The sequence below is a fragment of the Eptatretus burgeri genome, chromosome 1 (genome assembly GCF_056783735.1).
Source record: "Eptatretus burgeri isolate ZD-2024b chromosome 1, Ebu_testis_v1, whole genome shotgun sequence".
Classification (NCBI taxonomy): domain Eukaryota; kingdom Metazoa; phylum Chordata; class Myxini; order Myxiniformes; family Myxinidae; genus Eptatretus; species Eptatretus burgeri.
This window is the reverse complement of record NC_140961.1, coordinates 108,151,788-108,170,215: the sequence shown is the minus strand read 5'-3', so window position 1 is coordinate 108,170,215 and position 18,428 is coordinate 108,151,788. Positions and strand designations below refer to the sequence as shown.

The window sequence follows — 18,428 nt, the reverse complement described above, 5'->3', positions numbered from 1 at the left end:
TATGTGACTGGACATGTGCAAGAAGGCTGCACACACCGTGAGGGAAGACGGCTGGCACGCTGCCAGACAGCGATCGTCGACAGCGAGCATGGAACCACGTGATCACAATCAGCCAATCACAGGCGTCGCCGCTATCGTCTGGCTGATTGGTGGAGCAGCGTTCGCGCTGAGTGTGAACATCCTGGCCTCCTCTTACTTTCCTGTGAGTTATCGAGCATCCTGACGCTTGCAGTTCTTCGTTTTTCTCTTATTTGTCGTTGTTAGCTCGCCTGTTCAAGACCAGAAAGCTATAGCAGTACCCCCGGTGTGAGCGTGAGCGTGAAAATGTTAACGTTTATCTACCACACTATTTTTTACTGATTACAATATACAAATACATATATTGCTTTAAAATTATTTGGATCAGACTTCACTGCAATGCTTTATAAACAATATTATTAGACTAGTCTTTTAAAAACGATAAATGTATAAACGGGCGAGCATCAAGAGTGTGATGCTAACACTCTTGCTTCTCGTGTTCCGCTGCACCTCGTACACCATAGTTGGCTGACGAGGATGGTTGAAAACGGACTTGTGCCCGTTTTCGTCGGAGACGACTTCGAATTGTTGAGAATTGAGAAGCAATCACTTTTGACAGAGCATTATCGACTGCTGAGTGATTTGGTGGCGCCGGACAAGCCCCGTGATGACGGGCTGTCGTTTCGGGACGTTGTGGAGAAGATGAAAGCACACATGGCGCCGGAGAAGTCATTACAGCTCGCTCGATACCAGTTCGATCGCCTCTCGAAAGGGGCAGAGGAGCGCGTTGCTGATTTCGTGGCGCGGATTAAGCATTCTTCCGTGGCCTGCAAGTTCACGGCGGGGGAGCGTCCAGCTCGGCTCAGAGATCGTTTTATTGCTGGTTTACAACATGCGAAGATGGTTTCGGCGGTTCTACGGCTGAAGGGTGAAGCCATTACATTCGACTCGGCTGTCAGCACGGCTACAGCGATCGAGCAGACTCGCGAGGATGTTCGGGCCATCACCGGCCACGCGGGGTCGCGAGCACCCCGGGACGCGCCCACGACCTTCGGTGCGGGTCGGACGTCACCGCGCGGCAGCACGTGCGGCGAGGTGACCCCGCGGACGTGTTTGGGATGCGGAGGTCAACACCTGCGCCGTGCGTGCCCGTATAAAGGCACCGTGTGTTTAAATTGTCACAAGGTGGGTCATCTGAAGCGTGTGTGCCGTGGGGCGCCGGCCACCATTAAGGTCATGGACGGCGATGTGCGAGGTGGCCCGGGGCGGAACCGGCGGCCGTTGATGGGCCTGTTTTCAATTGGCCCGGAGGCGGCGCGCCCGATGATGATGGAAATCGAAGTGAACAAAATGCCGATCACGTTTCAGGTCGATACGGGAGCGGCTGTGTCGATCATCGGCGATCAGACCGCGCGTAGACTCAACGGCCTGAAGCTTATCAGGTCAAACCTCACGCTGTTCACGTACACCCGCGAGAAGATAACGCCAGTCGGGATGGCAGACGTGTCTCTGCGGTACCAAGGCCAGGTCGCCACGCTTCCGTTGTACGTTGTACGGGGGAGGGGACCGTCTCTCCTCGGCCGAGACTGGCTGTCCCGCATCAGGCTAGACTGGGCCGCAGTTCACCTTGTGCAACCCGTGCCGAGCCGGTGGGAGGATCAGTTGGAGAAGATTCTTCAAAGACATCAAGGTTTGTTTTGCGATGACCTTGGGAAACTCAAGGGCATGGAGGCAAAGCTCTTCCTGAAGGAGGGGGTGGTTCCTCGTTTTTGTAAACCACGACCGGTGCCGTCTGCCCTGCGGGACAAGGTCAAGGGTGAACTGGATAGGCTGGAGGCCTGTGGAGTGATCGAATGGGTGTCGTACTCAGATTGGGCCACCCCGGTTGTCACGGTGCTGAAACGGAATGGAGACGTCCGATTGTGCGGGGACTTCAAATCCACGGTTAACCCGGGACTCAGCGTGGAGCAATATCCACTGCCGTCAATTGATCAAATATATGCGCGATTGGCGGGGAGTCAATACTTCACAAAGCTAGACCTGCGTGATGCATATTTTCACCTGGCGATGGATCCCGGGAGTAGCGAGCTTTTGACAATCAACACGTGTCAAGGGCTCTATCGATATACCCGACTCTGTTTTGGGATTGCTTCGGCCCCAGCCTTGTGGCAGAAAGCCATGGATCAGGTTTGCATTGTCCTGCCCGCTTAGACCTACCTGGACGATGTGATTATTGCGGGGAAAACGGCGGACGAGCACCTTGCGAACATTGCCCAAGTGCTGACAAAGCTAGAAGCGTGCGGCTTGCGCTTGAACAGGGACAAGTGCGCGTTCTTCAAGCAGCGCTTGGAATACCTCGGGCACATCATCATGCCGGAGGGGCTGTTGAAAGGTCCTCGGAAGGTGGAGGCGATTCAACACATGCCACCGCCTCGCGCCAAGACGCAGCTGCGCTCGTTCATTGGTATGGCCCAGTATTACCAAAGGTTCGTGCGTGGGCTCAGCTCACAACTTGCACTGTTAACACGGTTGCTCAGGAAGGACGAGCGCTGGGCTTGGGGGCCTGCACACCAGGCATCGTTCGACCAAAGCAAGCGGCTGCTCACAGAGGATATGGTCCTCGTGCACTACGAGCCTGCGCCTCCGCTCTTATTGGCATGTGACAGCTCTGCATATGGCATCAGGGCAGTGCTCTCCCACAGGATGGATGATGGTTCCGAGCGGCCTGTTTGTTTTGCATCCCGGACCCTGTCCGCAGCAGAGCGGGAATATGCCCAGATCGAGCGCGAGGCTCTCAGCCTCGTCTGGGGTGTGCGGAGGTTTCATCAATACCTGCTGGGGCGGCATTTCACTTTGCAGACGGATCAAAAACCGCTTCAATTCATCCTGACACCTGAACGCGGGGTACCGGTGGTAGCGGCCGCGCGAATACAGCAGTCGTGTCTGTTTCTTGCTGCTTACAATTATGATATTCAGTTCCGAAGAACCGAGAAGCATGCTAACTGCGACAGGCTCTCACGCTTGCCGTGTGCGGAGGGTCCAGCTGCGTCTGAGTCAGCCGACCGGTTCGATGTGTTCGCGCTGGGCCAGGTCCAAAGCGGGCCGATCACGGCCAGACAGGTCGCGGTGGAATCGGCTCGTGATCCGGTGCTCGCCCGTGTCGTCCAGGCGATTTCTACGGGGAATTGGAGCAATCTACCTTCGACACCGGCATTTCAACCTTTCACGTCGCACGCATCGGAGCTGTCGTTGGTCCAACGGTGCGTTATGTGGGGAATGAGGACGGTGATTCCACCGAAGTTCAGGCAGTGGTGTTTGGAAGAACTGCATGTCAGTCACCTTGGCGTCGTGAAGACCAAGAGTCTTGCTCATAGCCTGTTGTGGTGGCCGGGGTTGGACAAAGACATTGAGCAGTTGGTTAAGCGTTGCACCACGTGTCAAACAGATGCTGATAACCCGCGTCGAACCTCGGGGCTATGGCCGACCCCAGACAGAGCCTGGCAGAGGGTCCATGTCGATTTTGCGGGGCCGGTTAATGGCAAAATGTTTTTGATTGTGATCGATGCATTCTCAAAATGGCTGGAGGTTGTAGTAATGCAGCATACATCAGCAAACATTACAGTAGAGAAACTGCCGACGATCTTTGCTAATAAAGGATTACCGGAGATCCTGGTCTCTGATAACGGTCCGCAGTTCATCGCAGGTGTATTTGATGAGTTTATGCGTCAAAATGGTATTCGACATCTAAGGTCCGCACCGTATCATCCTGAGACGAATGGGCAGGCTGAGTCGTTTGTTAAGATGTTGAAACGGGCTTTGCGCAGGGGGGGGTGTTGCACCTGTGCAGACAGTGGTTGATGTCTTTTTGCTCCATTACAGGAATGCGATTCATCCTGTCACGGGTGATTCGCCTGCCATTCGTCTCTATGGACGGGCATTGTGGTCCAGACTGGATTTGCTGCGACCTGGAGGGTCGGGGAGTGGGACGGTGTCGCGTCCGACGCTGCTGCACGGTTTCGATGTGGGACAGCGGGTAATGGTGCGCAATTATTTCCACGGTTCCAAATGGGTGCCGGCTGTGGTCTCTGTGGTACTGGGGCCGGCGAATTGCATGGTGCGGACTGATGGTGGGGAGGTGTGGAAGCGGCACGTGGTACTTGGAGCATTATGAGTGTTGATTGGTTTCGGTTGGTCATGTTATGATTGTCCTTTCATCATTTGACTTGTCATTTTACGAGGGGAGGAGTGTGCTGTATCACGTGATTGGGTTTTCGTATATCATGACTCGCCCGCTATGGGTGGCAGGAATGTACATCCGGACGCACAATAAAGCGGAGTTGATGCTAACACTCTTGCTTCTCGTGTTCCGCTGCACCTCGTACACCATAGGAAGAGGCGTGAAACAGAAACACAAAGACTGTCTGGATCCATGTTGAAATTTTTTTTACCTCACCAGAGTCGAGATGAGCAAACGGAATGTGCGCATGCAGAGTCTTCTGATGTCAATGTCGAGGGATCAAGTAATCTCGCACTGCATCACATTTCGAAAGCTGATGATACCAATACCGTCACATTGAGCAACGAGAGAAGCATTGGAACACCTGCAGCCAGTGCTGCGGCTCGTAGTTTCAATCCTGATCATGCTGAATGGACTCTTTCCACAGAACTCATGGATAATTTCATCCAGAATCCTCCCTGCCAAGATAGGAATGCAGATTTTTCGTATACGGCCCGAGTGTATCCAGATAAAACACGGTATTTTCGGCGCGAACACTTTCAGCAGAAACTCACGAACGGGGAAACGGTGAACAGGGACTGGATGCTGTTTTCTCCATCAAATGGTAAACTTTACTGCTACGTGTGCAAACTCCTATGTCCCAACGGCGATGATCACGAAAGCCATCACAGTAATTTTCGAATCGGATTCAATGATTGGAAGAATGCCTCTGCACGTCTCGCGTCGCACGAGCGTGGGACTGCCCATATTCTCGCAATCAAAAAGTCACTCGAAATGAAGGTGACAAACAGGATTCACACATCATTTGAACAGCGGTACCTCCACGAGGAAGCTTACTGGACTAATGTCCTGAAGCGAATTGTCGCTGTAATATCGTTGCTCACAGAAAGAGGGCTTCCATTCCGGGGCACGACCGAGCAGCTGGGTTGTGCTAACAATGGAAACTATCTTGGTTGTCTTGAACTAGTCTCAAAATTCGATCCATTTCTCGCCCAGCATCTTGATGTGTATAGGAACAAGGGAAAAGGAAGTGTATCTATCGTACCTGTCATCAACAATATGCGACGAGTTTATCCTACTACTGGCCGAAAAAGTGAAATCTACCATCGTGCAAGAAATAAAAGATGCTAAATATTATGGTGTTTCCATCAATTCGACGCCAGACGTTTCGCATATCGATCAGTTGACAGTAATATTTTGATATGTGATGCAAGATGGTAGCGCCGTCGAAAGGTTTCTACAGTATGTCGTCATTGAGCATCACGATGGTGAATATCTGTTTGGAAAAATGCAAGAGGTACTGGAAGCCAATGGGATTGATCTCATGGATTGTCGAGGGCAGTCATACGACAATGCAAGCAAAATGTCCGGTGTCTATTCAGGCATACAAGCAAGAGTCTGTAAAATTAATCCATTTTGCTCAGTGGGTACCATGTGCTGTGCACAGTTTGAACCTGGTAGGAGTCGCTGCCGCAGAGAGTTGCTTGGAAGCCATCGAATACTTTGGACTTATTCAAGCCGTGTGTAACTTTATGTCAGCATCTCCCCAAAGATGGGCCATTTTAAATAAGTCACTCGATGAACGCGCCATCAAACTCAAATGTTTGTCTGAGTCTGATACGAGGTGGTCAGCTCGCGTGGACGCTTGTAAAGCGTTTTGCACAAGCTACAAGGACATAAAGAAGGCGCTAATGAAGATAGCCGAGAGCCCTAAAGACACTCCGTCAGTGAGACTGGAAGCCAAAGCATTGGCTGAGAAGATGGAACTGACCAAAACAGCAATCATGTGCGCTGTCTGGTCTGATCTATTTGGCCACATTGATCGAGTAAACAGATGTCTCCAACAACCTGGAATAGATGTCAGAGCGGTTAAGCAGCATTATGATGCCCTCTATGAATACATAGAGTCGCTTCGAAATGATGAAAGATTTGATGCATTTCAGGACCGTGCCAAAAAGATGGTTGAGTCCATCATTTACGCTGATGATGATCGTCGGGTCAAGAGGCGAAAGAAGGCCTTCGATGAAAATGACGAGGAGGAAGAAACCCCAAAATCTGGCAGGAAGAAGTGCAGAGTTGAGACGTACTTCTCCATACTCGATCACCTTCTGACAGAAATCCAGAGGAGAAGAGAGAGCTATCAGAAAATCACGGATCTGTTTGGATTCATCCCCACGGCCAACAGCCTCGACCATGATACACTCTCTCGCAGAGCAGAGAAACTGGTTTCAGCGTACCCTGCTGACGTTGAAATGGACATAGTTCAGGAAATAGAACGTTTCTCGAAATACTCCAAGTTCATCGATGCATTGGACATGCGCAAGTACATTATTCACAACAATTTGACACAGACATTCCCCAATATTTTTGTTGCCCTCTGAATATATTGTTCGATGTTTGCTATGAGCTGCGAGGGTGAGCGCTCCTTCAGCACACTAAAGCGCGTGAAAAATTGTCTTCGGTCGACCGTGGGGAAGGTGCGCGTGTCCACGCTCGCTCTACTTTGTGTTGAATCTGAGCTGATGAAGCAAATCGATTTCTCCAAAGTGATCGCGTCGTTTGCCAACCAAAAGGCACGAAAGAAGGTGTTTCAGCAGGGTGGAAATTGAATATACATACATTCCTCAGAATTTTGTTTTCTGTATCGTTCGTTTCTCAATTTCGAAGCCAAATTGGATTTTACAGGCACTTGTAATTTTGAAAGTCGGACAAATCGCCATTTACCGCAGTCTGTTCCGATTAAATTTAATGTTCAAAATCATTGTTTTGGTCACTCTTGAATTTGGCCTACGAAATCTCAAGGGCCTTGGCCTACGAAGACCTTAATCTGGCCCTGTTTAACAACCCTGGATGGGTCGTCATTCTTATGCAGGATACTCGACTGAAGGTGCATGATTTTGCAGGGTGCCGGCAATACCTCTCTTACTCTTTGTGAAGGACACTGTGGATTGTAAGCATCCAACTCATGCCAGCAGATGGGACACTCAGTTTAAGGTCCATCTGAGGTAAGGCACACACATTGATGTATCTCCCTACCTGTGAAACACCAGGGTGATCATTTATATTTGGGTTGAGATTCAAACAAAGGCGAGATATCTTAGAGGCGATCACACATACTTCCAGGCTATCCTACCAGCCTTGAGTATCTACTCAATGAAGAACATAAGTATATCCTCTGCACCATCCTGTCGGACCACCCAATTACATTTGCCTCAAAGTATTTTTTTTTTTAAACAAAATCTCAAATTCCTTGGGATCCAGTTCACCTAAATGACCACAATATCCATTCCCACCTCAATTGTTTTGAGGTTTTAGGCAACAGTGGGTTTTCATCAGAGATCCTTCAGAACCTAATTTTTTTTGCATGATACCACAGAATCTTCTTTCACTATTCTTCATGCATCGAGATGTAATGACCATAACCGATTCAAACACTGTGGTATGCAATGTACTGAGATCATGGAGAAGCACTATTGTCTACAAACAAGATGGCCATTTAAATTTTAATGATCAGGCAAATGCAGGTAAGACAAATATGTATTTAATCCATGAAATCTGGAAAAAGAAAATATAACATTCGCATCAATAATGCAGCTTAAATCTCCTGTCTGGCAGAAAAGGGTAAAATAAATTCTGCAAGGATCCCAAATTCTCTCACGACGAGACAAACCGGCTCTGGAAACAGGAATCTTTATGCATCATTATTGGTGAAGTGAGAGCTAGAATGGTGTCAGGAGTGGGATCCTCAAAGTGCCTGCTGTTTCTACTCATTCATAATGGACTGCAACCAAGGGGCTAAAAGGCCCTTTCCAAATCTTCAACTGCACATCTCTTTGAAAACCTATGTCCATATTCACTTTCGTCGAACAAAAAAGCTCTCTCCACGATTTTCCGAGTGCTTTGCCTCTTGGATCTGCATTGCTAAGTGTTCAGCTAATGAGTTAATTCCAGATAAATATAAGTTGATTAAGTGCTTATTCAAATGAGATGAGCTGATCTCCAATGGTTACAGTAAAATGCTCATTTTTGGTGACATTTTGAGGTCGCTTCAGGTTACTGACATGACGATGCCAAAGAAAGGCAAAGGAGAAAAGGCTATTGAGGAACCGAGCAAAATAGACAACTAGAATGTAACACAATAAATCATTTGGATAATGTATGGCGGTGCATGGTAATTGGCTGTCAAGCACTTTGGACTCACAGATGCAGGCGCTGGTGCATTGTGGTATCCCGAGCCATTTTCCTAGGACATAACAATCTGAGATGCTGGATTAGAAGCTGTCTGGATAGGGCTGGAAGCATGTCTACCATCACTTGAGTTGAGATGTGCTTGCCATCGTCTGCGTGGGTGCCAGCTCATCTCCCGTTTGCCCCCTCCACCACACCATCTTGCCGTAAGCCTACAGCTTCTGCTGCTTCTATCACCCCCCGCTGTCCCTCGGCAGTGAGTCTCCGCCATCGGCGCGCCACAAAATTCATTGCTTTCACTTCGGCCCGCCATGGTGCAGTTCCAAAGCCAGACAGCCTACCATGACTGGAATGCTTGAGCACTTGGCACTGTGCCCAGCCTTGTTATGCAAAGCTCACTACCTGTGGGAAGTGCACATTGCATAGAACGCAGAGAGGAAGGGGTGCATCGGCTGCTCTGTACATGTGGGAATGCTTGTTACCACAATCAGGCAGAGCAATGCAAGCTTTAAAATTATCCAACATATCCCATGTATGATACCTAAATGTATTTGCATATGCTGTGTTCACAGAAGGCTCTAGATTTATCTTTTTTATTTATAAAACCTTTTCTTTACCCTTTCATCATTGCCTTTTTCGAGCTGTTTTTTTATCTTGCAATATTATCTCACTGTCAATGAAATTTCTTGAAGACTGTGATTTGTTTCGATTGAACGGTTTAGTATTTCCTTGGGAGCCCATGTCTTATGATATTGGCAACACAGGTTGAAATTCCATTTGCTCTGGTTTGTTCATTGTCCACTAATATCCTTGCAGTTCATGCAAAAGTCCACCGATGTCTGTTCATGTCTTGTCCTGCATTTGGTTGATGTGCATTCTCGACCATTAACCTCAAGATCACTGTATGTAAAGTAGCATAAATGATGGGTTGCAAGAATGGACTTCATCTCGCTGAACCATCTAGCCTGGGTTTAAATCTCGGCCCAACTGCTAACTGCCATCCTCGTGTCTCGCAGGCAGGGCGAGGCATCAATGCGTGTGCCGTCCCTCGGATAGACGTTAAACTGGGCATCCCTTCTGACAAGACTAGTTGGTGGACATCAAAGATACCCACAATGTAATTCGCAAAAAGGTGTCAGCACCATGGCCAAGTTCCAAATTCCTGCCATGACCTATAGGGGACGTTGCATCAGCGGCATCCTGCCCTCCTTAACCACCAGCTCCCCCTCCCCCCATCCACTGATGCTACTGCACAGTCATGTAATGCAAACGAAAAAAGCTGAATGCCATTGTTTCATGCCTCGGAAGACATAAAACTGAAACGGCTGTTGTTCATTTACACCTGATGGGGTGAAAGAAGAAAATATTCTTCTTTTGTTTAATTGCTGACCACCATTACACATTGCCTAATAATTTATTTCATTTTAAATTGTTAACTCCTGGTATGGTTTGAATGTTTTCATTTGATCGAAAGTTTTGTTTTCCCTTTGCATTTGTGTTTCCTACCAATGTCGATTTGCGGTTTTGTTTTTGAATGCTGGAACCTTAGCACGTTTTAATATGAGGTATTGTTACATTGCTTCATGTGTGCATTGTCATGTGAGCTTTTGTGAGCCAGTGCCATTCGAAAACATTTCAGCTTTAGTCGATGCTGTCATTTGTACTTTTTAGGCTCAGTCTTTCTCTGGACAAAATGCTTCCTAATCTCTGTGGTTCAGACAGATCTCAAGGCTTATGCACGAGCTAAATGTTGGAGGGTTTATGGTGAACATGTTAACACCCATACACTACTCGAACGACCATCCTGTACAGCGCATACCTCTGCCAGGCTGATTAGTTTACGTTTTGTATCAGGATCTGGACTCGGACCTGAACTAAAATCTAATCGGCCTGTACTTGTCACCAAAACAACTCATCCACCAAGTTTCATCTGAATCTGTCCATAACTTTTTGAGATATTCGTGCTATACGTCATTTTAGCCCTATCTCTTAATTGTGAAAAACGCCTTAAAAATTATTTTATTTGGAATTGGATCTTCAGCAAAATCTAATCAGTTCGGCCTTGTCACACACCCAAGTTGTCCACCAAGGTTCGTCCGAATCAGCCCATACTTTTTTTTGAGAGATCTTGCACACAGACAGACAGACGGGTGAAAACATAACCTCGATCCCCCTTCGGTTGTTGAAGGTAAAAACATAATTCAAGGGAGTTCTCGAATTTGTGAACGTGATTGTCGTTCTCCGTTGGTGGACAATTCGAACGATACGTTTTATCAACCGAATGCTGACAAAGGTGTTGTAACCGGCGTGGGAGGCAAAGTAACGCTTACGTTTCGGGTGTTAACCCTTCTTTGTGGAATGACGGTTCGAGCAAACACTCCAACGAAGGGTTATCACCCGAAACGTCAGCATTCCTTTGGTTTACACGCCGGTTAGCACACCTTTATTAACACCTAGTGGGAAAAATCGATCACATTATTCAAGACTTGGTCTGTTTTACTTAACTACTATGTCAACCATCTTGCAAAAAGACCGTAAAGATCAACCTGTCTACGTTTGAATAGTTTCAAAACTTATGCAATCCTGCTTGGGAATTGTACACGGCTACTTGGGGTTTTCATTTGTGGGACATATTTTGACACATCTGCCTAAGCAATATGATGAGCTGTACCATACATGCTCATTTACAGAGCATTGGTGCTACCGAAGCAGTTTGTTGGTATGGGTTATGCTGGGTAGTTTGCCATTGCCTTCACAGCACTAATATAAGTCAGGGTAGAACTTTGGAATATGTTCAGCGTACCGGTGATCGCTCGCCTACTCTTACCAAAGGACATGGAAGCATCTTTAACGTCCACCAACTAATTCTGGCAGAGAGAAGGCCCATTTTAACGTCCATGCAAGGGATGGCACGCAAATTGTTGCCTCATCCGGTCGTCGCCAGCTGTTTCGGCCACGTTTTTACAACTGGCGACATTTCATAATTCGTAGGCAGCAGCAATGCAAAATTTTCCAGAAATAAAACCTTTCCAAAATAATTCTCCCATTATTGTTCTCATCTCAAGAGCCATCTAATCGATCACATTTAAGGTAATACTGGCATAGCGACGTTGTTTTTTACATGTCTATTCCAAATAACTTTCCAGGATGTTCAAAGAAAGGTGAAAAGGATATAGTCATGGTACCTTACAAACAGTATTACTGGCATATCAGCAGCCTCTTCGTCTTACAAAGAACACCTGTACAACTTCATTTTCGGCACTCTACTATCAGAGTAGTTATTAACATTTCTGTTTTTTATCTCTGCCACCGAAGGTGCACGGAGATTGTTTTCACCCCTGTCTGTCTGTTTGTGAACAAAATATCTCAAAAAGTTTTCGGACGAAATTTGGGGGAGAGCTTGGGTATGTGACAAGGACGAAATGTTTAAATTTTGGTGACAATCTGAATCCGGATCCGAATCCGAGAATTTTAAAGTGATTTTTCACCTTTGAGAGATAGGGCCAAAATTGACATAAAGCAGGGTTTCTGAAAAGTTTTGAATGGATTCAGACGAAACTTGGTGGGCAGTTTGGGTATGTACCAAGGAAGAATTGATTTGATTTTGGTGAAAATCCAAATCTGGATCTGGATCTGAGAAATTTTAAAGTGATTTTTCACCTTTGAGAGAGAGGGCAAAAAACCACCTACAGCATGATTTCTGAAAGTTTTTGATGGTTTAAGATGAAACTTGGTGGATGAGTTGGTGAGGTGACAAGAACAAGCAGATTAAATTTTAGTTCAGGTCTGAAACCAGATCTGGCCTATCAGTGGGTTACAAAACGTAAACTAATTAGTTTGGTGGGGGTATGCACTCTACCGAGTGGCCGTTCTAATTTGAAATGCAACTACATTTTAAAGAAATGTAAAAGTGACAATATGAAGAGCCCTGTGTTTTCTTGAGAATTGACAACTTATTAAAGTAGGTCGGTATATTAATAAGGTGGGTCTACACACTGTTACACACACACACACACACACACACACACACACACACACACACACACACACACACACACACACACACACACACACACACACACACACACACACACACACACACACACACAACAATACCCTCTTAGGAATTGGGTGAGGCTAATTTAACATTTGTAGAAAAAAAACTGCAGCAGAACCGAAACAAAGTGCGTATAGGTCTCGATCGAGTAGAAATCCCAATAAAACTCCAGAATCCATCACATTATCTGAAAGCACCTTAGGCTATGTGTGAATCAAAGCTACTGGCATACTCAAGTAGCAGCTATCATCCGGGTGCCAAAAAACTTATTTAAGTGGATTAAAACTCATCAAATGGCTTAAAAATTGATGATGATTGTAATATCTCAGCGTGAAGTGCCTTAAAAAAAAAGCTGACCTTAAAAAGCTGACATACACCAGGAAGTTGGCTTTCAAATATAGTTGAGAACTAATGAAACGAAGTAACGAGCACAAACATATGTTCATGAAGGACTGATGAGCCATTATTTTGATACTGCAAATTGAAAAGACAGTGTACTTAAAGCCATTCTAATATTGGGTAGAGAGGAGACAGGTACACTCGACCTGACATACTGTTCGGGTGACAACACGTTTGCCCCCACCCTTTCAACTTACTAATCAATTGTCATAAAAAAATAATTATCATCGTCGTTTCTGTTATTAATTGTAAAATAACTGCTATGCATTCTAAAATTGTCTTCCACAAAACTCCTGTTTAACAAAATGGACTTCTTTGATATGGTGAACATGAACACAGTTCACAGAGAGACTTTGATCTGGTGAACATGAACACCGTTAACAAAGAGACGAACACCATCCACAAAGGCCATTCAACAGGCAAGGGTATGTTACCGAAGGTACCGTATATGGTTATCAAACTAGCAGACTAGCAGTATCGATTATGTAGTTCTGGTATGGACGGCGTGTGCACAGTGATGACTGGATGAGTACCATGTGGTCCTGTATTGTTGTATGCAGTGCAAACAAACAGAGCATATCTCGGTTGCTAGTTCCCTTCTGGTTTCACTGGAGGAGACTATGAGTTTGCTCTCATCTGTCCATCCTTCCGTCCATCCGTCCCACCTGTGTTGTTTTTTTTTACACTTTTTCCGCCATACCCTTTAACATATTTAACTGAAACTTAGTACATGACTTTACAATGATACATTAAGGCCCTGTCACACCTTGACGTTTTAGCCAGCGTATGGCAAGGTATCAAAATGTATGTAAAACGGTGGCATATGCTGAACTATTGATGTTTTTTTTTCCCAGTTTTGGACGTATTCATAACGAGTTGGACGTACGCATAATGTATTAGTAACGTACAGAGAACGTTTCGATAACATATAGATAACTTATATCAACGAATGCTGAGCGTGTTGTCGGCGTTCACAACCTATGCCCAACGATAGTCTAACTTATGCATAGCACGCAGCAGCGTATCGCCGACAATCACGTGGCGTAGCCTATTAAAAGGCTGCGGCTCGACGATTCAAATCATAACCGCACTAGACATCAAAGTGTCAAGCCGCTATCACACCTTGACGTTTTAGCCAGCGTATGCCGACGTATGAAAAATTTGTCTAAAACGCTGGCACACGTCAAATACGTTATGGGTCAGTTTTGTATACCTTAAGAGCACGCTGGCATACGTCGTAGTACGCCGAGTACGTTGACAAATTTTCAGCATGTTGAAAATTTTTTGACGTATTCCAGCGTATGACGCACGTTCCGCAAACACTGGGCATAAGTTGTAGGCACGTTACGCGATCGTTGACACAGGTCGACACACACTACTTGTAAGTTACTCATAAGTTGAAACACGTCGAGGTAATATTTAGAGTCAGTGTTCCAGACTCCCTGGTTTTTTTTTTTGGTTTTTTTTTTTTTCTTCGGCATGACGGTGATGTTGACACTGATTTCTAGTGTGGTTATGATTTAAATCGTTGAGTGGCAGCCTATTAATTATATTATATTATAACCGCACTAGAAATTGAAGTGTCAACATCACCGTCATACCGAAGAAAGAAAAAAAACAAACCAGGGAGTCTGGACCACTGACGCTAAACATTACCGCAACGTGTTTCGACTTATGAGTAACTTACAAGTAACGTGTGTCAACGATCACGTAACGTGCCTACAACTTATGGCCAGCGTATGCGGAACGTGTGAGTCATACGCTGGCATACGTCGAAAAATTTCAAGCATGTTAAAATTTGTCAACGTGTTCATTGTACTACAACGTATGCCAGCGTGCTCTTAACGTATACAAAACTTACCCATAACATATTCGACATGTGCCAGCGTTTTAGACAAATTTTTCATACGTCGACATACGCTGGCTAAATCGTCAAGGTGTGACAGGGCCTTTACAGAACAAGTTCAAATTCAGGGCGTTTTGTTAATTTTTCACAGAGGAATACCGTTTTTGGAATTAGAAAATATCACATCAGTAGGGGACATGTATTGCAAAGCAATTCTTACTCTTGCTGTTAATTGTCACCTCATCACAGACAAGGACGTAACAAAACTGGATATTATTACTTTTCTTCCAAGTTCATCCCAAAGAAAGTCTGCAGGAAATGAGTGACGACAACATCTTGTCATGCCATACAAGCTTGTTTGTATGAATAATCCAAGAATAATCCTTGTGCATTTAACTGCAGACCTACATTCCGATGAAAATGTCATTGATCCAGCTGTGTCTGAGTGGCGATGACAATAACATCAACTGTGTGTGTGTGTGTGTGTGTGTGTGTGTGTGTGTGTGTGTGTGTGTGTGTGTGTGTGTGTGTGTGTGTGTGTGTGTGTGTGTGTGTGTGTGTGTGTGTGTGATATTTTTGGTGGAGTTTGACTGGAACTTCTGATGTGGAACATGATGCACCAAAATGATTGTCATGATCCCCTGAGTTGATTATGCTAATTCACGACAAATAACCCATAAGAATTCTCAGGTATTTAATGCATTCCAGGTTAAAGTGGAAAGAACAGCTTAATACATCCTTAGACCATAGCATGGCAGTCTAATTCCAAAATATATAAAAATAATGATAATGTTGTAGCAAAGCATATTTTTCTTAACACCAATAATATTAACAACAATAATAGTAGTAGTCTCATTTGGCAATAATAACAATGGACATATGATCCTCACTCTGGCCCAATCACATCTGGGCTTGGTGAAATGCAAGCTAATACTCAAGCAGTTCAATAGGCAGATGTGCTACAAGGCCTTGAAGACCAATGGCAATTTGGTTCAATGGACCAACAGGCCCACTATATTATCTCAAATGTTCCAGTTATGAGATGTAGACCAGGTTACCATGCACAACATTTTGTTTGTTATTTTCAAACTCATAACTAATTTTGTTCTTCCAACCCCACCCATTATCCAGCCATTGCCATCACCTGCAGGAGAAAAGAAATGTCTGGCTCTTTTGAATAACACCATTGTCATATTTGGACTGTGCAAGAGCCAAGTTGTTACAATCGTCCAACAATCAGACCTCAAGCTTAATCATACTAAACACCGGTGACTTCACAGGTTCACGTGCAACCCGACATGGTGTACTTAATGTTTGTTTCAAATCCAGAATGGAATTGATCAACTTGCAATTCCAATTGATGATTTGTTTGTTTGTTTTTTATTTTATTTATTATTTTCTCATTATTCACCAGCAGCACAAACCATTATGTTGTTATCCACCATCTTTACCGAGCTGTTCAGGTTCGATTCGACCATCCCACATGCCTTAGTCATAGAAAATATGAGATCATCACACAACTGTGGCCAACCGGGTTAAACCGCTATCCCCAAAATGACTAACGTATGACTAACAAACACAATGTTTGTGCGATTCAAAAAGGGCACATATAGCCCTGATTATTACAGTGTAACACTCTCTGCACAAAAGCAACTGACACTTTCTGGAGTCCAGGGAATATGAGGTTTCGCACAGAAAATGCTTCCAAAAGCTGTTGTGACAGTATCAAGATCAAGGTTGTTGGCTAAATGATTTCAGTGCATTGCTGAAAAAAACAAGACAATAAAATAAGATAAAGTAGAATAAATTGAGAATTAAGTTGTCAGCATTGCTATGAGTTTTTTTGAGAAATTAATTGAGATAGGATTGATTGGGGGTGCTGAGATACGGGGCTTGGTTGCAGTGGATAAACTCTGAGGATGACAGAATGATCACCTCGTATGAATCCTTTATAAACTGTGAGCCGTTTCGTGCCACATAATATTTTAGGTGAACCAGTTTTATTTATTCTGAAAATGTCTGTGGTCATTGGTCCAGCAATTGCTGTCAGTAAAGGAGTGAGAAGGATCGGAGCAGGAGAGCAGCTGCTGGTGTCATCTTTGGAGCCCTTTATGGAATAATTAACACTGATGGAAGAGTCAGTGGTTACAAATCGAATGCTGTTGAATAACTTGAGGAAAGGGCTTATTGGTGCAGAATGAAGTTTAATCCAAAGAAAAGTTGGTGAAAGGAAAACATACTGAGCAGTCATTTTTCCTGCTTGAGGAAATAATTCCAATTGTAAAGGAGTTGCAGAGTGTTATGAGTTTTGGAAGATTAGCTTAAGTTTCTTTGTCAGTTAGGCAATGGAGGTTCGATGTCCAGTGTATTGACAGAAGAAGATTTGAAAGCCATTCACAGAAGGTCAGGTCAGGTATGGGAGCATGTGCCAGAACAGCACGTCGCTGCGTCCACTTTCCGCCGGTACTCCAGGGGCCTCCGTCTGGCCATCCCCCAGGCAGATGCCAGGCCCATCCCCATCTCCTTGAGATGATGGTCAACCTGTTGCAACCATGAGGCATGTGGTCGACCCACTGGCCTCCTCCACTCATGAGACTCCCTCGCTGAGAGAATCTGGTGAGCAGGATCAGAGTCAGGAAAACGAGCCACATGTCCATACAGCCGCAACTGACGCTCACGGACTATGCAGGTAACAAATCTCATCCGAGTCTCTCTCAGCAACCGCTCGTTGGACACAAAATCCGACCAGCGATAGCCAAGGATTCTCCGAAGAGACCTGGTACCAAAGGAATTAAGTCTCCGTCTCAGATCCTTGGTCAGAGTCCAAGTCTCGCACCCATAGAGCAAGACTGGAAGTACCAAGGACCTGAAGACTCGGACTTTCATCCTCCCGCACAGGTACCGGCAGCGCCACACCCCATGATCCAGTGAATCCATGACTCCCCAGGCCCGACCCAGACGTCTATTGACCTCTGACTCGGCCATGAATATCACTGCCAAGGTAAGTGAATCTCTCCACGACCTCAACATCCTCACCACAAACAGACACAGACAGGACAGCAGCATCCAAGATGTCACCGAAAGCCTGGATCTTAGTTTTGACCCAAGAAACCCGTAATCCCAACGGCTCCGACTCCTCATTCAGCACCTCGAGGGCCCCCAAGAGGATGTCTAAAGTCTCCGCAAAGATGACTGCATCATCTGCAAAGTCAAGGTCCGAGATCTTGACATTCCCAAATGACGCACCGCAACTTGATCTCTCCGACATCCTCCCTAGAATCCAGTCCATACAAGTGCTGAAAAGTGTGGGGGCAAGTACACATCCCTGACGAACTCCAGTAACAACTGGAAATAAGTCAGAGATGGTACCACCACACTTCACAGCACTCTCGGTACCAGAGTAGAGTTCAGACATCAGATCGATCAGTTTTGGTGGCACCCCACGAAGACCAAGAATCCTCCAGAGGACATCCCGATTCACTGAATCGAACGCTTTACAGAGATCAACATAGGCTGCAAGCAGCCCCTGCCGAAACTCTCGTCTGCGTTCGGCGAGGACACGAAGAGCAAGGATACGGTCAATCGTTGACCTCTTTGGTGTAAAGCCTGACTGCTCTGGACGCTGGTGCTCAAGCAGATGGTGGCGAACCCTATCGAGAATTATCCGAGCAAAGACCTTGCCC

The 18,428-nt window shown here is 45.7% G+C and overlaps 1 long non-coding RNA gene across 1 annotated transcript in view; it reads left to right on the top strand.

The window, feature by feature from the left end:
- Positions 1-18,428, top strand: part of LOC147035143 (uncharacterized) — a 51,051-nt gene continuing 32,623 nt past the window's right edge. Inside the window, exons 1-2 of the long non-coding RNA XR_015061354.1 lie at positions 1-202; positions 3,898-4,051. This is a non-coding gene — a long non-coding RNA (uncharacterized LOC147035143). The remainder of the gene's footprint in view (positions 203-3,897; positions 4,052-18,428) is intronic.